The following is a 24,967-nucleotide window of genomic DNA, read 5'->3' as shown; positions in this document are numbered from 1 at the left end:
CAGTGGTGAGGAGAAGCTGGGGATTCAGCCAAGAGTTTGGGAAACAGTGTCTCAGGCAGCAGAACCAGCCCGTGCAAAGGCCCTGGTGCAGGACAGGGTCCTGACATATCGGAAGACCAGTAAGGAGGCCCATGTGGCTGGAGCAGAGGGAGCAGGTGGGGAGAAGAGAGGGAGATAGAGAGGGCAGGGAGGGGATGTGGGCAGGTTGTGCAGGGTCTCCTGGGCCACAGGGGGGCATGAGGACTTTATTGAGAGCACCGGAGACCTGCAGAAGGATCTGATCCATGTTTTCAAGAGATGTGGCTGCAGTGTGTGAAACAGGCCGACAGATGCTGCTCATTTCTTCATTCTGTGGTCACCCTGAACAAGCCTTACCTGCAGCCGTAATGCCAATGAGGACACCGAGTCTGAGAGAGCCAGAATCACAGTCCAAAATCACTCTGCACATGGGAGGAACAGCCGGGATGCAAACCCCAGTGTGGCAGGCAGACCAGAATTCCAGCCAACAAATCTCATGCCCCAGTGTCTGCACCTGACAGTGGGGGTGCCCGTGGAAGCAACTCCTTAGAGCAATGAAGATTTCAATGAGAAGACGTGCGAGGATGGGCTTGGCGCCTGCCACAGAGCTGGAGCTCGAGAGGCAATTGGAGCTTTGATGGCAGAGACACACGTAGCAGCAGAAGCCCGGAGCAGGGGCCTCTGACCTAGCCTGGGGGCACCACCTCAAGGGGGACTCCATGGAGAAGCGACTTTGGAATTGAGACTTGAAGGCTGAACAGTTGGCCAAGAGAAAATAGGTGGGAAGAGCATTTGAGTAGAAGGAACAGCATGTGCAAAGGCCTGGGGGTGGGACCCAAGATGGCCTCTGCGAGGACACAAAGCAAGTTCAGGAGCTTGGAACCCAGCTGGGAAGATGGCAGATGGGGGGCTAATGAAGAGGAAAAGCATGGCTCAGGGGCTGTAGGGGCCTCCTGGGCAGCAGGGAATCTGGGATTTAGCCTGGGGAGAAGGAGAGTCACAGGAGAAGTTGAGCAGAGGAGGGACAGGGTAAGACTTGTGCCTTGAAATGTTCCATCTGGGCATGTGCTCAGACAGGGCAATCAAGGAAGGTTTCTCAGTGGAGGTGACATTTAAGCCTCAGTGGAGGGTGGAGTGTCAGGGATGCGAGGCGGGGGTGGGAGCCAGGGGGCCGAGTGGCGGATGGGGTAGCTAGGGGGGACCACCTTTGCCTTCTGTCCCCCAGCTTGCTTCAACCCAGCCTCATCCTGCTCATTTCTTTCTTTCCAAAGTCAGTTACCAGCAAAATGTTTTTGAGGTGTCCCCTTGTCATGCCTCCCCAAGATCCCTCTAGTCTGTGCCATATAACAGAGGCTGCAAAGTGGTCCCAGCCACCTGCAAACATAAATGTTGACGGTAGGACAGCAGGCCAAGAGCTGGAGGCAGCCAGGCGTAGGGACAGTCTCCAGTCAGGTTGGCAAGGAGCACGCTCCCCGGCAGGCCCGCGTGGGGAGAATCGAGTAGAGGCCAGGTGTGGGACCCCCACCCTGAGAGTCCCAGGCCTATCTTTCCCTGTCCCCGTTTTGTTTCACGGGCACTGCCTCCAGATGGGGGCATGGCAGTGGGTGGGTGGGTGGATGCCAAGGTGTTGGCAGTTCTGGGGACAGAACCCAGGTGCAAGATGCAGCTGAGGGTATCCAGCCAGGTCTAGAGGACAGAGTTGGAACCAACCCTGGAGTTGGGTCTGAAGATAAAATTGATTTGGTTTCAGACCCTGGGCCACAGTAAAGGGGGCCCTGAGAGGCCGACGGCACCCACAGCCGAGCCCTCCTGCATGTTGAGCATGGCACACATACCACTTCTTACAATGCACAGAACAACTCCACGAGGGTGAGAATTCTGGTCCTTCTTTGCAGAGGAGGGAATGAAGCTCAGGGACAGGAAGCCACTTGCCGAAAGTCACGCAGGGAAGAAGCAGTGCAGCTTCCGAACCCTGATGTGAGTCCAGGATCCATTCTACTGTCCTCTTCAGGAGGGTGTGGAGGATTTTCCTTGAGCAGAAACAGCCCGTCAACCCTGGACAACAAACATATACCAGACACACCGCTATAGACTATTCAGTGGTCCATGACAGACATCACCAATCGATAACAGACCTCTTTCTCAAGGAGACAGGACCCAGGCTTTACTAATAGATTACAGCCCCTTTTCTCCTACACAACGGGGACACAGGCTCAGAATCCTTCTCGGTGCAGCCCCCAAGCAGCAACTTCCCATCAACGAGCAGGTGTGCAGTCGAAGATGTGGGGTAAACACAGGCCGGATTTTCTCTTTTCAGGAAACGTTACTCCTTCATTTTCCAGATCGACATTTTTTTTTTCATATTAATGCCATATGATTTATTATTATTATTTTTTTTGAGAGGGCATCTCTCATATTTATTGATCAAATGGTTGTTAACAACAATAAAATTCTATATAGGGGAGTCAATGCTCAATGCACAATCATTAATCCACCCCCAGCCTAATTCTCGTCAGTCTCCAATCTTCTGAAGCATAACGAACAAGTTCTTACATGGTGAATAAGTTACATGGTGAACAGTACAAGGGCGGTCATCACAGAAACTTTCGGTTTTGATCACGCATTATGAACTATAAATAATCAGGTCAAATATGAATATTCGTTTGATTTTTATGCTTGATTTATATGTGGATCCTATATTTCTCTCTTTATTATTATTATTATTTTTATTTTTAATAAAATGCTGAAGTGGTAGGTAGATGCAAAATAAAGGTAGAAAACATAGTTTAGTGCTGTAAGAGAGCAAATGTAGATGATCAGGTGTGTGCCTGTAGACTATGTGCTAATCCAGGCTAGACAGGGCATTAAAACATCCACAGATGCAGATTTCTCTCAAAACAGGGGGGGTGACGTTCTAAGCCTCACCACTGTTGATCCCCAATTTCTCACCTGATGGCCCCCCTGCGACTGTGCCCGTCTTAGGTTGTTCCTCCCTCGAGGAATCTTACCCGCAGATCGACATTTTTTTAAGCCGCAGATTTAATCCCTTCCATGTTCAAAACCCCGGGACAATTTCTTATCATTGTCCCAGGAATGAAAACCAAAGCCCTGGCCCTCCCTTCGCTGTTCCCTCTCACCCCAACAGCATTGCTTAGCTCTTCAAACAGCTCCCCCTCAGATAACATGGCTCAAGTCTCCCCATCAGGTTACCATATTTTTATTTCTTTGTAGCGATTGTCAGGATCCACAATCACTCTTCGGTTACTGCTCCCTCCCCGGGGCAGGGGTGTGGTCTGCAGCGCCTGGTTGCTCTGCGGCCCTCCCTCCAAACTCCTGGCCCAAACCGCTAGGACAGGAGGGGTGGGGGTCTCACTGTGAATAAAGCAAGGGGCACGGTGTTAGTGGGGTGGAGCGTCGGGGGCAGTTCTCAGGAAAAGCCCCCGGGCTGAGCAGACACCCCAGAGGAGGTATTATGAAGGGTAACCAAAGAGCTAATAATAGCAGCAAATCATTACAACTGATATTCACATTTTAATGCTCAAATTTTTAACCCATGTTGGGCAGAGGGGGAAACCGAGGCACAAGGAGAGCAGGCAGTGTATTCAAGGTCACACCGTGAGTACCCATAAATCCGCTAGAAACCGCCGTCCCCAGGAGGATACACATTTCTGAGAGATCTGACCCAGACAGGCTCCCGCAAAATCTAAGCACCCCTTCCTCCGGGGCAGAGCATCTACTCTTGCTGTCTCCAGGAGCGCCCCAAGGACAGCTCCCTCCCCGCAGCGTCTCCCGTCCTCTGTGACCTTCGTTCAGTCTTGGCAGGACTCCGCGAGCAAGTAGGGCTCCAACTCCGGAGCAATTACGTTCTCTTTGTGGCCGCCCTGCCCAGCGATGCTCGAGGGCCTGGCACCCGCAGCTGCGGGTGAAGTTTGCAGGAGGCGGACAGGAAGTGTCTATCTTTATATTCCGGCATTAACGAGCTCCAGTCTTATCGAAAGGGCATTTTCTTTCTCCTAATAAACGAGAATGTATTTTCTTTCTTCCTTTTTTTTTTTTCAGCTCTCCCACCATCACTTGATTCTCAAGTCTGAATTATCTGAAGGCTTAAAACACGTGCGACTACATCAACACATTGTAACGTTTCCCTCTCCCAAATGAGAAAAGCAGAGACAAGCAAGGGGGTGGGTAGTGAAAACACTGTGATCGCATCAACAGGAGCAGGGAGTGCAGAAACAGGGAGGTGACTGTGCCGCTCTCTCTGCTCCCAACCTCACTAGGAAGCGTTTTCGCTTCAGAAAACCCTGATAAGCTGGAACCCGGGGAAGAAGTAGGTCGAAGAGGGTATAACACATGCCATTCAGTTTTCTCATTCACGAGCATTTATCAAGCACTTACTGTATGTCGGGTTCATTAATGTGCGTCAGCTGCAGTCCAAGGTGCCGGGGCTACAAGTGTGAAAAAAGCAGATAAAAACCGCTGCCCTCTTGGCACATAGAACGTGTGGGAGGACAGATAATAGGCAATTAATTACATAATTACCTTTCGCTAATTATGTAAACTCAATGATTTAAACTCAAGAAGGGAGCCGGGAGGGGTCCTCATTTAACGTCTCAGCTGCCATGTAAAAGATAAAAAGCAAAGGATGCTGGAAGAGCATTCCTGGTGGAGGGATCAGCATGTGCGAAGGCTGTGAGTCAGGAAGGAGCTTGGTGTGGAGAAGAAAGGGGACAAAGCAGAGAGACGTTGGCTGGGCCTCAGGGGTTCTGGTGAATGGTGAGTGTTCCTCTGGGAGTCCTTGGAGAAAGCTCTTGAGAAAGCTCAGACTGGAGCATATGAAGAATAATCAACAGCTGATAACTGAAAGGAAATGACATTCATTTGACAAACATTTATTGAGGATCTGCAGCATGCCAGGCCCTGAGCTGGGTACCGAGGCCACAGAGGCAACCAAGATAAGGAATATTCTCCTCTGTTTTACAGATGAGGCAACTGAGTCACAAATAGATGGTGTGGCTTGTCCTGGGCCGCAGGGCTGCTGAGCGGTGGAGTGTCTGACTCCAAACTGTGGGGTTCATCTGTTCTCCAATTCTGGTCCTTAGCGTGAAAGCTGAAGGGCTGCCTGGAGGAGGAGAGACAGCCAGTTAAAAAGAGGGAGGCGGGAAATAGGAAGACGAGTAGGTCAAGGAGGGAGACTTTTTCTGAGCAGTCTCTAGAAGGCAGGACAAAGGAGAGAGATTAAAGGCGGAAGGCAGAGACCAACTAGATTAAAGGAAAACTAACTCGTAGCCTTGCCCCAAACCGGGGTGGATCTCCCATGCAGAACATGAGGGTCCCATCACTGGAAGTGTGCAAGGCAAGCCTGTATCAGAGAGGGTTTCCTGCTCTGGGGGAATCTGCTGACCTCCCACACCCCTCACCTCTCCCAGAGTCTGTCAGATGCGTGTAGAGGGGACCCCCAACCTGAGACCCCAGGGCAGCCTTGGTTTGGCTTGACTCAATGTCACAGAGACCTGATTTTCAATTTCAGCTCCGCTGTGCAGACCTGGCTGGTCATGCCCAGGGCTGGAGGTGTCACCATTGAGCACACTCTCTGTTCCAGACACTGTTCCCAGCGCTTTCCAGGGACCCCCCTCACAGGCCTGAGCAAAGCAGAAAAAAAGGAGAAAAAAAAAGTGAAAACATTTTGATTGTATTAACAGGAGTATGGAGTGCAAAAATAGGAGGTGATTGTGCCCCTTGTCATATTATAGGTGGGGCACAGAGACGCAGATGACCAGCCAGGTCTGCACAGTGGAGCTGGAATTGAAAATCAGGTCTCTGTGACATTGAGACAGACTCTGGCCTCCTTGTTGTTCCAACAAGCTAGGCATAGTGGTGCTGCCCCAGGACCTTTGCATATGCTGTGCCCTCTGCCTGGGATATCCTTCATTCACTGCCTTTCAGGCCTTTGTACAAACATAGTGAGGGTTTCCCTGACCCCCTGTTTAAAATTGCAACCCCAACTCCTCCTCTTTCCTGCTTCATTTTCCTCCCTGGCACTTCCCACCATACACTTATTTATCTGGCTTCATGTCCATCTCTTCTATACAAAGTCAGCCTGGGGGTGTTCCCTGTTGTTTTCCCAGGACCAGTAAGTCTCTGTCAGGTGCACAGGTGAATTAACAGGTGAGCTGAGTCGGACCCAGGCCCAAAGCCCAGCCCTGCCTCTCCCGAGCTGTGTGAATGCCAGCGTGTCCCCTCCCTCTCAGCCTCAGTTTGCTCTGCTGTAAAATGGACAGAAATCACCAACCTTACCCGCCCCCTGGGCCACCTGCTGCCTGCTCAGAAACATCTCAATATTTCGGTTTCTTTCTGTTCCAAGCAGAGTGATGATAATATTGGGGCATGAGGACCCTAGGCTGGGGGTGAGGGGTATGTGCAGCACCTGAAATGCTGCAGGAGTCCCAAGTCTCTCAGGAAATGGAAAAGCAGCCCCACCACCAAGGGCTTCAGAGGGCCATCTGCTAGAGAGGAGCTCCACGGTAACTGGGACAGGAGGTGAGCGGATTTATTCAGCACTTCCTGTTTTATCCTGTGCATCATCTCCACTGCCAGGACGATCCCACTCGTAGCCGGGTGGTTGGGTGGGAACCTGAGAGGGTGGCAGGTGGACGTCTAAGCTCTAGCCCTGTCAGGACATGTGTGTCCACTGTGTGTCCTGCCTAACCATGTCCCCTCTCCTGAGGACCAGGTTCTTCTAGAGGTGTAAAAAAACCCCACTGTGACATCTATTAAATGATTAGTCTGTGCCAGGTACTGCTCTGAGAAGCCACATGGATGTTTGTTGATTGACTTAGTGACACCCAGAGTGACTAACACAGGTTGGACTGAATTATCTGCCTACAGTGGCTGCTCACTCAATGCTTGGAAGGTTGTGCCATGCACCTGAATTGCAGATAGGAAAACTGAGATCAGCTTTATCACCTTCTGGGGAAAACACACTTCTGGTTTTATGTACCTTTATGGTTGGCTTGTCATGAGGAGAAGGGATGTCACTCACTGACCCCACAGCTCTTAGGGTGATCTGTACCTCACTCTTTCCTGTGCCCTCCAGCTCAGAGCCTTCTGGCTTGCCCAGAATAAGCCCTTTCCTCTCTTTTCACCTCTCTGGGTGGTCCAGGACTCCCCCCACCTCACTGTAACTATGCTGCATTCTACTCCCAGGATGCATCTGGGTATGATATGCAAATGAGCTAATTAAACCTGTTCACACACAAGGAAGCCCTGCACCCTCAGCAAGCCCCTTGGTGGGCTTGGCTCTGGGATGGGCTGTTGAGCCTCTTGCCATCCCCAGCCCCCAGCCCAGCTTTCATAGTGACTTAAGTAAGACCAAGGGCCATGGGCTGGAAAGGTCAGGGGGCTTCCTGCAGGTGCCACACAGGAGTTGGCAAAAACATGGAGTGGCAGAAAGAGGCAGGCGCAGACGTCCAGAGACAGGACCATTGTGGAAGGAAAGGTGATTGCTTCTGAGGTCAGACTGGTCTCTGTTCCATATTTGTCCCTGAGCCTGTGATGTCACCTCCCAGAGCCTCACTTTTCTCATCTGTAAAATGGGTCTCATGAAGGCACGTACTGCTCGGGTGTCACCGAGTTTCAACAGGATAATTCAACCTGTCCTCCCCAAACCCCAGAGTCCTGGGTGTGCCTGACCTAAATATTTTTTTTCCACATCCACTTGTTTGCTTTTAAGTAACTAGGTTTCTTTTTTAAAAAGAAACTTCCCTAGTGCTGGATGGAGGTACAAATATAATGTTTATAGAGGGCAAGGAAAACTAACAAGTCAAATGGATAAATAAGACCAACAGTTCACAGAGGAAAAACAGTGAAGACCCAGGCTTGAAATGAACAAATCCGAGAGAAATTGTCTGATGGGAGCTGTGGCCCCCGGTTCATGGCACAGGAAGGCCGGCTCCCTCCTTCCTGGGAAAGGCGTTGAGCAGCTGTGAGTGAGCAGGTCAGAAACCCTGTAGCACTCACCTGGGACTTCCTCCTGCAAAGAAAATGGAGACGTGAACAGCTCTGGGCGTCAGAGATTCTGCGGTGTTTTGTGCTGTGTGTGTAGAACTTGAGATCACCCAGATGTCTAGGTATCAGGCTTGCAGGCCCACAGTGATGGGGGTAGGAGGTTTGGATGGCAACCTAGCTTGGCAAAAGGTTTGGGGTGGCGGGTCTGGGTGGCAAGGCCAGGCGTGTCCCTCAGATCCTCACAGCCCCTCCTTGGTGGAAAATCCAGCCTCTGTCCCTTAGAACGGGTGACACAAAAAGCCCCTGCGACATTTTCAACAGCCAGTTTTAAAGACTGTCGTTGGGTTCTCCAGGGAGGTGGTGCAATAAAAGTCCTTGATGTCTGCATGCGCTGGGCAAGCCCCAGAGCCTGGCCTGCAGCGTCGCATCCCACAGCTTCCCCCAAAGCTTGCATCTTGTTGCTGTCAGCAAAGGGACGCTCGTGGTTTATGGACCAGGGTCCAGCATCACAATTAGTATGTCTTGGGGAGATTACAAGCCCCTTAATTACCCCGGAACATCTGAAGTCCTATATGCGTGGCCACTGAGTCACCTCTTGCATAAAGGTCTGTTATGGGTTGCATTGTGCCCCCCCAAAGAAATATGTTGGGGTCCTAAACTGCAGAACCTCAGAATGTGACCTTATTCGGAAATAAGGTCTTTACGGAAGTAATCAAGTTAAAATACAGTCGTGAGCATGAGCCCTAATCCAATAGGATCCGTGTCCTTATTAAAAAGGAAAACTGGACACAGAGAGAGACTTGCATAGAGGGAAGACAATGTGAAGAGGTTCAAGGAGGAGACAGCTGTCCACAAGCCAAGGAGGGAGGCCTGGAGCAGATTCCCCCTCACAGCATTCCAGGGGAACCAGCCCTGCTGACACCTTCCAGCCCCCAGAACCATGAGATAATATATTTGCACTGTTTAAACCACCCGGTACATGGTACTTTATTATTACAGCAGCACTAGGAAACTCCTACAGATTCAGATGCACAATGCCGCAGGAGCAAAGAGGTCCACGCAGAGAACCCTGAGCTCCGACCTATGTCTGCCCCCTGCTCTTCCTGCTCCAGAGGTTTGGGGCTGCCTCAGTTTCTTCTCTGTCTAGAAGAGGCTAGATGGAGACAGGAGGGGTCTGAGGAAGAATTAGGGAAAGCACTACCCAACCAGGTTAGGTTAACTACCACCACAATCAAGCAGCAGACTTATTCTGTCACCACAAAGGCCAAATGATGCCATTAAAAAAAAAATTGTTTGAGTGACTTATCAATTTCACAACCTGTTCAAGTTTGATGGGTTTATATGCAAATAGGTGCATTTGCTCATAATGAAATAATGGAAGGATAAGCTGAAAACTGAGGTAAAAGGTAGAACATGGTCCTCAAAGCTCTCCCCTTGTGTTTTTGCTATCAGATGATCCTGGATATCCTTCCCTAGGGTGGGGAGTCCACGCTGCCAATCCTTTTTCACAGCTGTATACTACTCTGCACTAGGATTGGACCTGGTTAATTCAACCTTGTTCCCTTCTCTTGGATATTTGGATTCATTTATTTCTTTTCATTTCCCAAAATAATTCCCTGTGTTGTGGCTCTGTGGACCCTCACAAAAACCCCAAGTGAGGTAAGTCCAATTATACCTGATTTTAAGACAAAAAGTGCAACTAACAGGAGACAACACATGATTTGCTCAGGGGTGGCCTAATGCAAGGTGGCATAGCCTAGATCTTTTTTAATGATATTGAGATATTATTCACACACCATAAAATCCACCCATTTCAAGTATATAATAGTTTTCAGTATACTGACACACCACATTGTTATCACTAACCGTCTACAGTCTAATTTCAGAATATTTTCATCTTCCCCCAAGAACCGATGGCCCAATCCAAGATCACGAAGATTTAACCCTATGCTATTGCCCAAGACTTTTCTAATTTTAGCTTTTACATGGAGGTCTGTGATGCATGTTGAGTGAACTCTCATATATGGCATGAGGCAGGGATCCAAATTCATCCCTTTGCACGTGGATATGCGCTTTTCCACAACCACTTCTTGAAAAGACCATTCTTTCCCCCCGCTGAATTGACCACCTTGTTGAAAACCAATTGCCCATAGATATGAGGGTTTATTTTGGACTCTCAATTCTGTGCCATTGGCCTGTATGTCTGTTCCTATGCCAGTACCAGATAGTCTTGATGGCTCTGTAGCTTTGCAATAAGTTTCAAAATAGGCAAGTGTGAGCCCCACAATTTTGTTCTTTTTCAAGATTGTTTTGGCCATTCTGGGTCCCTTGAATTCACATATGATATTTAGAGTCAGCTTGTCAATTTCTGCAAAGAAGCCAGCTGGGATTTTTAGTACAGTTCAGGTTAAACTCATAGATCAATTTGGGGAAAACTGCCATCTTAAAAACATCAAATCTTGTGACCCTCCACAAGTGGGATGCCTTTTCTTTATTTAGGTCTTCTTTAATTTCTTTCCACAAGTGTTTTGTTGTTTTTATAGTACAAGCTTTGCATTTCTTTGGGTAAATGTATTCCTTCATATTCTATTTTTTTTGATCAATTGTAAATGGATTGGTATTTCTTAATTTCATGTTGTTTATTCATTGCTACTGCATAGGAACTACAATAGATTTTTGTGTATTGACCTTGTATCCTGTAGCCTTGCAGAGCTGGTTTACAAGTTTTAACAGTTTTTCTTAGTGGATTCCTTAGGATTTTCTATATACAAAATGATATCATGTGCAAACAGATAGTTTCACTTCTTCCTTTCCAATCTGGATGCCCCTTATTTCATTTTCTTGCCTAATTGCTGGGTTATAACCTCCAGTGCAATGCTGAATAGGTATGGTGGTAGCAGGCATCCTTTTCTTGTTCTTGATCTTAGGGGAAAAGCATAAGTGTGGGCCATAGGTGCCCTTTATCAGGTTGAGGAGTGCTTTTCTATGCCTAGCCTGTCGAGTGTTTTATCATGAAGGGATGTCGTCAAATGCCACAGTCAGGATTAGCACCCAGTTCTAACTCCACAACAACCCCAGTGCTTATCTGATACACGAAATCAGTGGATCCCCTCCAAAGAAACCCCACATGGAACCCAGTAAAGTGCGGGTGCTCAGCAAATGGGGTGTTCCCATCTGTCCTTTTCTCTCTGGCATTTGAGGTGAGCTTGCAGGGGGGTGGGAGAACCACAATGTTTAACTGGAAGGCATGTATAACAATGTTGGAATCTCTGACACAGGGCAAAGTTGTAGGGGAGATGTCTTTGACTTGCCTTGCAGAGATTTAAGACTGCATTCTGTGCAGACAATCCTGAACTTGGCACAAGGAGGCCTGTTTATATACAGTTATGGGCAGCTGATGGCTCCCTGGAAGTTGTCTCAACAGAAACACAATAGAGCTAATTATCAGGTTCTGGGAGACGCTGGAGCAGAGGGAATGAGGAGGAGGGTGGAGAAGGTCCCCTACCCCTTGCAGAAGATAGAAATGTTCATTGACTGAGCTTTTCACCCAACAAACAATGAGTCACACCCACAGCTTGCCAGGCGCCATGGTTGGGAGACATACTAGAGACCTCGAGCCCACCATGCCCATCTCCCAATTTTAGTGTTTTCTACATCGTGGAACTTTGAGGTTTAAGCTGTGCCCCCGGGGAGAAGCGCATGATCTGTTCTCTTCAAGCTTTGGCTTGCAGAGAGTCTTGGTTTGGTGTTACTGAATCCTTAACACCTTTTTGACTCTTATCAACTTCCTTGGACTGCCTGGAGGCTGTGACATTCTCAGGCTAGACTATTCTGTTCTTGAATTGATTCTTTATGGTCACCTGGCTAGCTAGCCTGGTCTTTCCATTTCTGATGGCCACACACTTACCAAGCATCCTCTTACTGGCCTATGTGCCAGGCGCTTGACATGCTGTAACTCATTGGTCCTACCAATAACCCTATGAGACAGAGATTACTACTACCCCCCATTTATAAGTGGGCAGACAGAGGCACATCTAACAGACAGAAAACAAGCAAACTGGCCCAAATATAAAATCATTCCAAATAGTAAAAAAAATAATCTGGCATTGAGATGAAGATGAACTTTAGCAGGATGGTCAGAGAGAGTCTCTCAGAGATTGGAAGGATGAGGAGGATCCAGCCTTGGGACAAGCAGAAAGAACAGCAGCCGAAGCAGAGGAGACAGCCAGTGCAAAGGCCCTGAAGCTGGGCTATGCCTGATGTTTGCAAGGAAAAGCAAAGAGGCTGTTGTGGCTGGAGTGGAGTGAGCAAGGGAGACACTGGAGGAGGCGAGGGCAGGGAGGTGACAAGGGCGGGACCTGTGGGCTGCAAGGAAGACAGGTTTTTACCCTGAGTGAGATATTGTCTCTCTCTTCCATTGAGCTGTTAGCTCCTCTTTTAGCCTGTTTTGCTTACTTCTGTGTCCTTTTAGCCTTTAAAACAAACTTCACACAGACTAATGGTTTGAATGAGTGGGTTTCCTGGGCAAACACGCACCCTATTTTACTCCCATTTTCCGTTGCTGCTCACAAGAACCCTCGAAGGTAGAGATGTTGTTCCCTTTTTGCAGATATGGGAACAGTGAGGCTCAGAGTGACCTGGTCAAGGTCCCTTCCCTAATCACGCCATGGCCCTCCAGAGCCAGCAGTTTAATTCTGCCTCCACTGAGCATGCAATGCTTAACCAACTCCTGCTGCTGAGAAATGATGCTAAGCATCTGTGCACAGATCATCCCGTTTGAACCCCAGGTGGGGTTGTGCCCCCATTGCTTGGATGAGGAAGCCAAGGCTGGACTGTCAACAGCTAGGTCAGGGTCACACAGCTAGGAAGGAGGACTAAAATAGGCTCTGCAAACCTGGCTACTGCACTGGCCGCTGGGAAACTCCAAGCTTAATTTAGGCCCCTTGTTTAATTATTCATTCTCTCCTCTCTCTTCTCCTATCTATGACTTCTGCCTTCCTGTTTTGTTCTTTCGGTTAATGCCTTTGATTTTATATCTGCATCTTTGGCCCAGAATGAATGAATCAACGATTTTGGAGGAAACAACTCCAAATTCTAAACTTGAGTCCTTTTGTGGACAGGAAGTCCTCTCCAAACATACACCTTGAAAGAAAAAAAATGCTTTCACCATGTCCACAACATCCCTGGATGCACAATCTCATTTGGTGTCTTACCTCCCGTGGTAAGCCTTCCCTTTTGTTTTTCTGTCCTTTTTTTATCATCCCATTTCCCAGCATCAGTGACAGCCCAGACAGGCACACTAGCACATTTCATCTTTACACTCTACTTGTGAGCAGAGGCTACCTTGCCCCATTTCATAGATGGGAACCTGAGACCCAGATAAGCAAACCCATTTTGCACATGGGAAAATGGAGGCTCAGGGCCTTGCACAGCAGGTCAATTGCCTGAGCTAGGGTTCCTACTCTGGTTTGTCCTAACTCCACAGCAGCAGGACATGGGAATTAGGTAGGATGCTTGCCAAGTGTTCACTCTGTAGGAAATAACTCTGCAGCCATTCCCTCATTCATTCAGCCAATACACAGGGATCCCCAAGCCCTGAGTCGTCACACCCTGACGTTGCCAGAATGAAAACAGATGACAGGACGGAGAATGGAGCTGGCTCGTGGCTGTGGTCAAGGAGGGCTTTTCCCAGGAGCTGCCGTTTAGCAGAAACCAGCAAGAGAGGTAGGGTAAGATCTTGGAGGAACACTGTTCCAGGTGAAGAACAGCGGTGAGCAGATTGGGCAAACTGTAAGGAGCCGGCTTGGCTGGAGCTTGGAGACCCAGAGGCAGAGGTGGGCGCGAACTGCCAGAGACAGGCCACACAGAGGAGGCTGCATTTTATTCGCAGGACACAGGGAAGCCATAGCAGAGTTTAGAGCAGGGCTGGTCTGGCACTGTTGCTTTTGCGCCAGCGCACACAGCTTGGGCCTCCTGCTCCAAACCGTGTGCGGAGGGACCCTCGCGCCGCAGATGCCGCCGACACCACCGCCCACGTGTTCCGCGAAGCCCGGCACCCCGTGCCCCACGTGCTCGGCGGCTCTTTAAATGCCCCCGGCCCACGTGATGGCGCCGTACCGCCTCATTGGCCGGGGGGAGTGGCGGCTGCGCGGCTGCGCAGTGACGTGAGGGCAACCCCGCCCCGGCTCCGCCCCCGGCCGGCGGCGGCGGCGGCGCTGGCGGAAAGGATGACGTCACCGGCTGGGGGGCGCGCGAGCCGGCGCGAGGGGAGCGCGAGCCGCAGTGAGTGTCCTCGCGCCGCCCGCCCGGCAGCCCGGCCGGCGCGCGCACGCCGCGAGCCGCTGGCGCTCGGGCTCCGCTCGGATCCCATGCAACAGCCAGGATGTGAAGCGGGGCAGAGCCGGGGGAGCCCAGCCCAGCCAGCCTCCAGGTAAAAGGACAGAAAAATGAGGAATTAGACTAAAAAAAAAAAAAATGCAGGCGCTCCAGCGGGGGTCTGGGAGGCAGCGGAGTGGGCAGCGCGCCGGCTTTGTGCCGGGGAAGCCTGCACGGCCATTGTGCTCGGAGGATGCTCCGCAGCAGCCGGCTGCACGCCCAGCCGCTGCGCCCGGCCAGCAGTGTCCGAACAATGCCTGGAGGGGCTGGGCTGGGGCGGGCAGGGGCCTCGGCGGGCGGGGCAGGGGGCTTCGCCGCGGCGGGGAGGGGGCTGGGAGCGCCGGGAGCGCGGTGTTGGAAGCTGCCCAGCGCCGCCGGCTGCACCACCCCGGGCTGCGGGCGGGGCAGAGGCGCGCCGGGGGGACGCGCGTGTGTGCGGAGGGGCTGCTGGCCCAGGCGGCGCCCAGCCGGGCTCTCTGGACGGGCCCTGGAGGCAGGGGGCGCTGTGCTGAGATGGGCGGACGCCGGCGAGTGGAGACGAGCCCGGGACCGGGGGATCCGGGTGGGAGCGAAGGGGACTGGCCGGTGCGCCCAAGGGGACTGCTGTGTCTGCCGACTTCGCTCTCCAATCACCTTCCCTGGAGACCCCGACCCAACGCCGCCTTCCCCTAGCGCCCTCGAGGCCTCGTCCATCCCTGGAGGGTTGGGGGGCGCCCCTCTGGCATCCTAGCCTAGCCCCACCCTTCTGCGGCCGCGGCGACCCCTCCGACCCCCCAGGCGGGGCGAGACTCAGCCCCCAGCCCCAGGGACTCTGGCGAACGGACCGGCGGACAGGCGCGCGGGCGCCGGGCACCCGACCTCCCCTTGATGCTGGGGGCCCCGTGGGGATCCCGGGAGAGGGAAGCCACCCCTCGGGCCGCCAGCCCGCCGCGGGTTCTGCATGCCTCGGGAGCCCCCTCGGGGGCTAGGGGGGAGGGGTGGTGACGTCACCCCGGGGCGGAGCCGTCGGAACCAGGTTGAAGGGGGCGCGGGGCGCTGCGCCCTGCGGGGAGCCCCCTGAGTTAGAGAGCCTGTGCCCTCAGCACAGAGGTTTCGGACAGGCTGCGGTCAAGTTCGCTGCTCCTTATGGAAACCGCTCCCAAATTTAGGGTCCCCCTGAGCACTTTCCCCCACAAATCCTACACACTCTCCCCATGAAACTCCTCTTAATCGGAGGACCCCCTTTCATCTGCTTTCTCACCCAAATTCTCAAATCAGGGAACACCACCTCCCCCAAACGGATTTTTTTCCCAGCCACACCTCCCCAAATCTGGAACCTCCTCCACAGTGACCCTTTCCTTTGATTTCAGATCCTCCTCTAGTAGCCCCGCAAATACGCAGCTTTTGAGTTCTGTCCCTTCCTCTGCAACTGTTCCTCAAATGTAGCCACCCCCTAGGGACCTCTTCCCCCAAATTGACAAACCTCCCCAGTGCCTCCATGGGGAGGGGGCGCCTCTCCTCCCCATCCTGGGCTCAGCTGGGGTTCCTCCATCTCGATATGGGGGGGTCCCCATTATGAGCATGGGGTCCTCCTGCCTCTGGCCAACACAGCTGGTGGAGTGGGGTATCGGAGATGCCCAGACTGGGCGTTGGGACTCTCAGAAGCGGGGACAAAGCAAGAGGGTCCCCGAGAGTCCCAAGGACAGGGACCCAAGTGCTCTGGGCCCTCAGTGGCCTCCACCCAGACTTTGCTGGGCTTCTGGCCTTGTTTCGATGTCCCCCATGGCTGCTTTCTCTGGGTTGCAGAGGTCCCTTTTGTGTGGGCAGCCGTGCTTTTTCCTGGCGCTGCCTTCCGCCTAGAAGAGAGCCAGCCGGCGCCTCTACTCCTGTCATCCCAGCTGCTGCCCGTGGAGCTGGTATTAATGGCCGAGGGACTCGCCGGATTCTGCCATTTGCATAGCTCCCCTCCCCCCCAGGGTCCTTTTCCTATGTGCCCCCTCCCCCTGCCAATCTCGCCTGCCTTCTGTCCTCAGCTTTCTTCTTCCTCTGCCAGCTGATACTTTGGCTGAAGAAGGCAGGCAGCTGGGGCTGGGGGTGGCTGCTTCCCGCCCCCAAATCCCAGAGCCCACCAGCTTGGACCAGGGGCTCGGGCTGGACCACCCAGGCTTCCAGTGTCCTCCGCTGGACATGTCCTGCTGCCACCGCCATTCTTCTCCAGAAAGCTGCATCCTGCCCCATTCCCCAGGGCCCTGGGGGCACCTTCACCATGACGGTGCACTTCTGTGTGGGGCCTGGGCCCCCCCAGCCCCTTGGGGGCTGCCACCCGCCATTCTCAAGTGCCCTGAGAGTTGGTATAATTGGACTCAGGCAAACGAAACGTTGGTCGCGGGAGACCCGGCCTGCCTGGTGAGCTCATGTGCTTTTTTATTCCTGCCACCCCAGCCGATGACATCGGGCCTCCAGGGGGTGTCAGGGTCTGGTACTGTCCTGTCAGTGGCTGTCCTGAGAGGAGAGGCATTGGCCTGGCTGTGCAAGGCCTGGTTTTACCCCTGCGGGGGACGGGATGGGTCATTCTGGTATGGCCCAACTGTGGCATTGGAGGGTGTTGCTGGGGTGGTGGGCTGGGCTCCCCGGAGCTTCCGTCCTGTCCCAGAGTCCCTTGCAGGCCCCTGAGCTGGGTATGTGGTGGGTGCAGAGGGAGGGTCATTGAGGGCCAGGTGCCTGCTGCTCTCCGCACGAATGTTATTGCCCTTTGACCACACTTCTGTTTCTTCCTCTCTGAGCCTTTCAATTGCCTTTTTCCCCTGCTTCTTTGGGGATTCTGAGCATCTTCACATGTCTGTGGGCCCCACTCGGAGACTCAAGGCATTTTGCTCCCCACATCGGGCCTATGGCTCTGGGCCAAGGTTTCAGGAGTGCCTAGAAGGGGAGAAACCACCTGGCTGTCAGGGATTTAGTGGTGGCATCTGGCCGGACAATTCAGGAGCCAGCATTATCCACCTGTTTTCTTGTCTGTTGGGTCGCACAGTGTGTGGGACTTGCCTGGGGTTTCCTGGACCTGGGACCAGTCGAGGAGACAAGTCTACTTCCACTCGGCAAACTGCTTTTGGGGGAGGTGACTCAGTTTCCCCTCCTGCCTTCTGGGTTGGCACTGAACAGCATGTCATAACTGTGGGAGTGGAGCTCACACCTCCAATCGCCACTTCTGGGAGCCGGGTACCGGGAGACCTGTGGCTCAGTTGATTTTTCGAGCAGCTGCATGGCCTGAATGGTGGTCAGCGAGGTGGCTCGGGAGGGTCAGACACAGATGATGTGGCTCTGAGCGTGGTGTGGCAATTACACGCAGGGACCCTGCAGCCCCAAGTTCACCTGCTTCCCGTGAACTTAGTACAGCCTGCATGCCTGGGGAGAGGTGAGAGGTCGAGAGAGTTTGGGGTGGGGAGGAAAACCCTAAAAATAAAGACAGATATTTATAAACCCAGCGGGTTTGGGGGATAATTGACAAAGCTGCATTAGGCCCCATTTGTGGAGTGACTCGGAGCCAGCAGAAGGTTCTCGGGAAGTGCAGTGGGCTTGGCGGGTGCGTTGCAGGCTGTGGCCGCTCTTTCCTGGGGTCTCTTGCCCCTGGAGCAAGGCAGGGGCCCAAGGCAGGGTGTCTGAGACACCAGAGTGCCTGGCTTTTCTCTGCATCTGAGGCAGCTTCCTCACACACACCCTTCCATGGGTGGGCATCCCATTTCCCAGGATTTGCAAAGAGGTGCCACTCCACTGGGGCAAAGCTGGTACAGGTTGCCCTTGCTCTGTCCTTTCCCCACCAGCAAAAGATGCCCCGGGCGGGGTATGTGGAGAGACCCCAGCTGCCTGCCAGGCAGGGTGGCTCAGCCTCCGGTGGGGACAGAAAGGGACAAGATGAAGGCATGATGCTGTGCCTGTGCAGGATTGCTGTGCTTACCCCACGCAAACATGCCTTCGTCTGTGGACGAAGTCACATCACTGCGTGTCCTGGGGTGGGGAATGGGTGTTCAAAAGCTTTTCAGATGGTTTTTAAATTTTGTCTTTTTTCTACCTGCCTGTTGTCTGAAACCAGAAGGCTGGCAGCTTGCAGGAGAGAGGGTGCTAGAAGGTGGCTTAGGTTCAAGTGTGTGTAACCTGTCACAAAAGGGGACGGAGAGCCCAGAGACAGGCAGGTCCTAGCTCTGAGATGCACAGGAAGTGGTGACACGGGGTCTCCTAACTGGGTGGTCCAGTTCGTCACCCCTCTGGTGTTCTAGAAGCTCAGGTGTATTATCAAGCGTAGTAGATGGGTTCCCCCCCCCCCCCTCCACCGTCATGGAAAGAAACGACTCAGAAAAAAGGAAAAAAACCAACCCCGACGTACCCTTTCTGTCTTGTCTCTGGCTGATATTTCAGAAGCGTTGGGGCTGGGGGGCGGGTGCGTGGGGAATATGAAAAATCAATTGGCTTACACTTCCTGCAAAGGCGAAATTAACGAGCTGGTGGGAGTGACTCACGGACAGGGCCCGACTTTCCAGTCGCTTTGTTTTTGTCTCTCTTATTTTTTTCCCTTCTCCGTGGAGCTGCTGGTCCTCTGCCCCTCCCCGTGGCCTGACCAGGCTGGCCCTGGGGGGTAGGTGCTCTTCCGACTGACCACGGAATCCCCTCTGCCATTGTCAGGGTTCAAGGCGCCCCAGGGGACTGCAAACCTGAAAGGACACCATGTCTGTCCGGAGCCCTGGTCCCTTCTCACCCCGCAGATTCCACGCTGGTGCGGAGGCAGGGAGGGCTTGGAGCTCGGGTTTCTGGGTCACAGCAACCCCCACACCAACCCTCAAAAATGCCTTAACCGGTGCTGATTTGCAGATGTCCTTTTTGGAAGGGGCAGGTTTTGTCCGGAACTCCTTGGGTGGTCTGTGCGGCTTTTGAGTTTTTGTGTGTGTTTGATTATTAAATCTTTGCTGTGAGCCCCTCATACAAAGGTGGGAGTCTCCTGTCCTCCTGTTGGGAGAACTGAAAAATCCCATTCCCTGCTGCCCATCCTCTCCCTCTCTCCGTGGCATCTGCCTCTGGGCGGGAGCCCCCTAGCTTGCAAATGAGGTTATGCCTCTGGTTTTGGGGTCCTGACTTGTGCCACCCACTCTGACAGTGCTGTGCCAGCTTGGGCTGGTTGGTTGACCTCTCCATTGCCTTGCTTTCTAAGATCAGGGCAATCACAGCCGGCTTGATGGTGAGCCAGGACAGGAGATGTGGCAGTGTGAGATGCCTCCCCTGGGTCTCTGATGCATCCTTTGCTGGCTGCCATGTCCTGCGTTGCCCAGATCCCGCGTGGTGAAGCAGCCACAGCTGCCGAGGCCTGGGGACCCTCAGGTGGAGGTGGGCTGAGTGGAGAGGGGCCGGGAAGTCGCACTGTCGCGTGGGTAATTGAGTGTTGGTGGAAATTCAGGGGTTCTGGGGAAGTGAGGTTGGCGCATCTGTGTGTGTATAATTTAATGCTGCTTATAATTAACCCCGTGATCAGCAAATGAGGGGATGTCGAGGGGATGATAATAGCTTCTCTGACTTATTTGGAGTTGGCGCCCTGTGCCAACCCCTATGCTGAGTGAGCACAGGAGCCGCATCCTCATTGCCCTTAACCTTCGTGCCCCCTTCCAGTGCAGTTTTTGTGCCCAGAGCCCCATTTCCCAGAGAGAGAAACCGAGGCACAGAGAGAGCCTGATGTCACACAGCCTGTCAGGGACAGAACAAGGGATCTTAACCAGGGCCAAAGGAAGCCAGAACCTGAAGTCTTAGCCCCTGGGAGGGCTGGTGGGTCAGAGAAGCCTTTTTGATGACAGTTCGCCTGCTGGCGGCACCTGAGAGTCACTACAGACACCTAGGGCTCCCAGCTGCCCCCCTCAGAGGGTCAGAGCATGGACATGGGACCCAGGCTGCCCGGGTTCAGATAGTGCTCCGACACTTGCTGGCTGTGTGACCGGAGGCAAGTTCCCCTACTTCTCTGTGCTAATGTTTTCTCATCTGTAAAATGGCGATAATACCACCCACCTCAAGGGATTGTTCGGAGGAATGAGTGAGTTAATGCAAGTAACTTATCAATACCTAGATGGACCTTCTCAGCGGGGGGCTCCCCAGTAGCCCCTGTCCCCCGCCTCCAGCCCCTCGATGGGGTCCAGCACCAGAGAAATGTCGGGATGACTCAGCCACTGCAAAGTGGGGCGTTCTCCGTCACTGGCTGCCTAATCAAGGCCGCCCCACTTCTGCGGTAGGACCAAGCTAAGTGCCTGGCGGCATCTTAGGTGCCAGAGGGCAGGCGGCTGCCTTGGGAGGCTCCCGGCCCTCCTGAAGTCCTAGGCTGTGGTCCCCGGCTTTCTTGTGGGTCTGAGGGAGTGCCCAGGGCAGGGCAGGGTTGATTCGGATTGTGAGGTCTCAGCTTTCACTTCGTCCCCACTGAAAGGCATGGGAAAGGAGTGGGTCCACAAGCGTGGTGTGCGAGCATTCATTCATTCACCAACTCATTCATTCAGTTACACTATTTGTTGAATACCAGCTGCCAGCGAATTTGAGAGCCAGCCTCCGAGTTCAAATTCTGGCTCTGCTGCTTACCAGCTGTGGGGCCTCGGACTAGTTACTTAAGTGCGCTGTGCCTCAGTTTCCTCATCTGTAAAATGGATTCTTTGGGATTGTCTCACTCGTGAGATGGTATTACGAGAGATGGATGAACTAATGTACATCTGGCAGACAACTATGTACATGCTCTTTCTTTTTAAATAAAGCAAATTAAAATGAAATTCTTGGGATACAGCAGTAAACAAGGTGGTTTCAGTCCTGTGTCCAAGGAGGGGGGGGCAGATCATACCAGGGTCTCGATACTGAGGAGGTCGAGTTGCAATTTAAACATGTGCAGACAGTTTGCCAAAAGCCCCCACAGAGCTTGGGTGCAACTATTAGCACCCGCAGAGGCCTGAAGCTCATGAAATACCTCTTGGAACAGCTGTCAGGCCAAGGCCCAGAGAGGGAAAGGAACTCGCGCAAGGCCACACAGCCATGCCTGCCTGCCCCCTGGGCCTTGCACTGGAAGGTGGTCTGGGTCTCCTCACATCAGTCCAGTGAGGGAAACTAAGGCAGGAAGACATGGTAGGAATATCATTCTCAAACCCCAGTGCCCATCAGGGCTGGAGAGGTAATGCCAGTGGGTGGTGTGTGCCCAGGAGTCTCCCCCAGCCTCCTGAGCAGCCCCGAATAGCTCCACAAACAGATCTGCTTGTTTTTTCCCAAGAAAAACCAGAAATCTAGATTTTATGTGGAATTGCCCGATTTTATATCCTCAGGCCATTCTTTTCCTTAAAATACCTCCCTTTGCTCGTTGTGTAACCTCAGTACCTCATTTGCCTCCACAGAGCCTCAGTTTCCTGGGCTGTAAAATGGGTCTAAGGGTCACAGCCACCTCGACCAGGCTGTTTAGAGACAGCGGTACGATAGCTCATGGGAGGGCTGTGAACAGGGCCTGGGCCGGCATCTGCGCTCCATAAACGTTGGCTCTGATTATATTAATATTATTCATAATGATAAACTTGACTAAGATTAAGTGTGGAGAAGGAAGCTGGTTCATCCCATGGGGCAGGGATGTGAATTACCTTCTGTCTGCAGGACCTTTTCTCTCTCTCATCTTTTCTGGAACATACCTGTTTGCACCCGGGGCTCGGGCATCAGGGTCACCCGCATTATCTGTAGAGTTTGCTGCAGTGTTTCACAACCAGGGCTGCTTTTGCCCCCTAGAGGACACTGGGCCATGTCTGGGGACATCGGTGGGGGTTGTCACAGTGGGGGAGCTCCTGGCATGGAGTGGGTGGGGGCCAGGGAGGTGCCCAGGACGGCCCCAGAGAACAATTGGGCCCTAAATGTCAGCAGTGCTGAGGTTTAGAATTCCTGATTCATGCGTAAGACCTGTGGCGGCGAGAAATCAGGCCACCAGCGCGGCCTGGACATCCCCCTCCCACACTCGCAGGCCGTGCCGGACTGGAACGCTGCGCTTACTCACGCACACCTGCCCCAGCCTGCCTGCCCACTTGATTACCAGCAGTGGGTGGTCGCCCCTAACGTATGGATTCTAGAAAGCATGAATGGCCGGGATTTCCGGCCACGGTGCTAGGTCTGGAACTCGGGCGGAGCTGCTGTATCCAGGGCTTTTCCCTTTTGTTCCACCTGGCCGTGAAACGGGGCAAACCTTGCCTGCTTGTGTCTTTGGTGATTAAATGATGTCATATCGATACAGTGCTGGGTGCCCAGAACTGTGTCCTCCCGCCCCACCCCCATGTTTGTGAGCAATCAGGGGAGATGAGGATGGAACCCTAAACCCGCCATCTCCCCAGCAGCTGCGACAGGGGGGAAATGACTTGGGCAGACGTGAGGTCCCGCGTCACAGAGCCCACTCCGCACGCCTGGCCCTGGGCTCTGGCTCTGCCCCGGCTTCTTTCGTCCTTCGTGTGGCCCTGAGAGGTAGCAGCTGTCGCCCCACCTCGCGGATGGGGAAACTGAGGCATGGAGTGGGGATGAGACTCCGGAATGACTGGAGCCTTTCTCAGAGCTCCTTGTCCACCAGAAATGAGCCGAGGTGCCATTTCTGTGCAGAGGTTCAGAGGGTCTGTACTTGGTTTATCTCTGCTCTTGCTTTCTCGAGCGTCTTCAGTTTTGCTCAGGGGGCTTGGCTTTCATGTTGCACTGGGCCCTGCAATTACGTGGCGAGAAGGCTGCTTCCCACTGGGGGCTGGGGAGCAGAGGGAGGCCGGGGTGGGTTCCAGGTGTGCTTTTTGCTTTTTACGAGCTGTGTGACTTCCGAGAAGTTGCTTTGCTTTTCTGGGTGGCGCGCCCAAAGTCACCTCTTGTTGGCCGAGCCCCCTGCCGGCTCTTCCACCCTCTCCCCACTGCCTGTCTCCCTCTCACTTGTCCTGCACCAGCCTGCCTGGCTTTGGAGAGCCGCCGCCACCACCCTGGAGTAACTTCGGTGCCTCAGTGTCCGGGTAAGGCAGGTCGAGGCTGGATCGGCAGCTCAGCTGCCCCAGCTCAGCTCCCTCTCTCCTGGACTAGAGGTTAGGAGACCAGATCCCGAGTGGAGGTGCTGTGTGATGCGGGCCGCGTGCTTGCGCTCTCTGAGTCTCTGCAGGTCTGAGATGTCTGGCTGTCGAGAGTCAGGGGTCCTGAAGACTGATGTCAGGGCATCCTGAAATGTCCATGAGGTTTCCTGTCTCCTGGTGAGAAGCCCAAAGGAGCCGGGGACCCCCAAAAGTACATAGTAGCTGCACCAGGTGATTTTAAGACTCAGCTAATCCTGATGTTTATTTGGCCCCTGCGTGTCCGGCAGATGGGTAGAGAGGTCACCGGGGAGCCCCCTGGGAATGGGCCAGCCTTCCCTTTGGGGATTGCATTTGGCATTTGAAGAAACCCGCTTTGGAGTCTCGGCTTGGCCTCACGCGCCCTGTGACCCTGGGTCAGTAGAGCCACCTGCCAGGTCCTCAGCCTCCTTGTTTATAAAATGGGAGCAAGCCCGTATCTTGGGAAGTTGGTAGGATTGGTTCCAAGCAAACTTGGAAAGTGCTGGCATGTTGAAGGCCCCCAGTAACTGGCCATACACCCTACGGCAATATAGGACAATTAATGCCCTCTGGGAGCCAATCAGGAGACCTGCATGTAAAGGTTTTGGGGGACAGAGGGCTTGGGGGTGCTGGGGAGGATTGGGGCCGAGGGTTTGTGCAGTGCCCAGAGCAGGCTGGCAGCAGCCAGCAGCAAGCTCCAGGCAGACAAAACCACAGCCACACAGGCACGGATCAGCGTGGGCAGGGGTCCTGCCCTGGGACCACCAGAGTCTCGGTGGGGAAACCGAGTCACGCCAGCATGGCCAGAGCCCTCGGCGGGTGGGGGGGTCAGTTCTGACCTCCCAGGTCTATGCTGAAGTCACCTGGCAGGCCGCATCGAGGTGCTGGACTCCCCGTCCAGCGTTCCACCCAACACCACCCAAATTTCAGCTGCTCACTGCGACATGCGCCTTTTGAAGACGTGATGGTTTTCTTTAAACCCATTCTCTTTTACAACCAAAAACTTTGTCTTACTCCTGTGACCAGGAACTGGGTACATCCTTGATAGAAGTGGGTGGAAGCTTCAAAATAAATGTGATGAGAGCAAAAAAAAAAATTTTTTTTTAAATAATAATAGTAGCATTAAATTACTGCACTGCTGCCGCAGGCTTAAAACAGAGGCCAAGGGCTATGGAGGCGTGAAAGCCAGGTTAGCACCCGCCAGCCACTTCCCACCTGCCGAAGGCTAGGAGAAGCTGGGGTCGGGGATGGCCCCTTTGCCAGCTGAGTCATTGTCACTGAATGTGGTTTGAGCTCTTTGGGGGTCTCCCGGCCTCACTGGGCAGCTGCGTCGCCTCCCACCTTCAGACTGAGGCGCTTGGAGTTGCTGGTCGCGTCTGAAAGATTCCTTCCCGACAGCCCGGGGAGAAGGTTATTTCTTCCTGAATTCAATTAATGAGCCTATTAAAAACTATTTATTTTCCCTGACAGTTGTTTACTGAGGAGAAGGAGATGAATTGGCCAGGCAT

The 24,967-nt window shown here is 53.2% G+C and overlaps 1 protein-coding gene across 1 annotated transcript in view; it reads left to right on the top strand.

The window, feature by feature from the left end:
* Positions 1–14,293: 14,293 nt before the first annotated feature.
* The window catches only part of PTPRS (protein tyrosine phosphatase receptor type S), a 90,445-nt gene continuing 79,771 nt past the window's right edge, over positions 14,294–24,967 (top strand). The window contains exon 1 of the mRNA XM_073220485.1: positions 14,294–14,452. The gene's annotated coding sequence lies outside the window, so the exon portion shown is untranslated. The remainder of the gene's footprint in view (positions 14,453–24,967) is intronic.

The sequence above is a fragment of the Manis javanica genome, chromosome 13, assembly GCF_040802235.1.
Source record: "Manis javanica isolate MJ-LG chromosome 13, MJ_LKY, whole genome shotgun sequence".
Lineage (NCBI taxonomy): Eukaryota > Metazoa > Chordata > Mammalia > Pholidota > Manidae > Manis > Manis javanica.
Note: the sequence above shows the minus strand (reverse complement) of the source record. Positions and strands in the feature narration are given on the sequence as shown.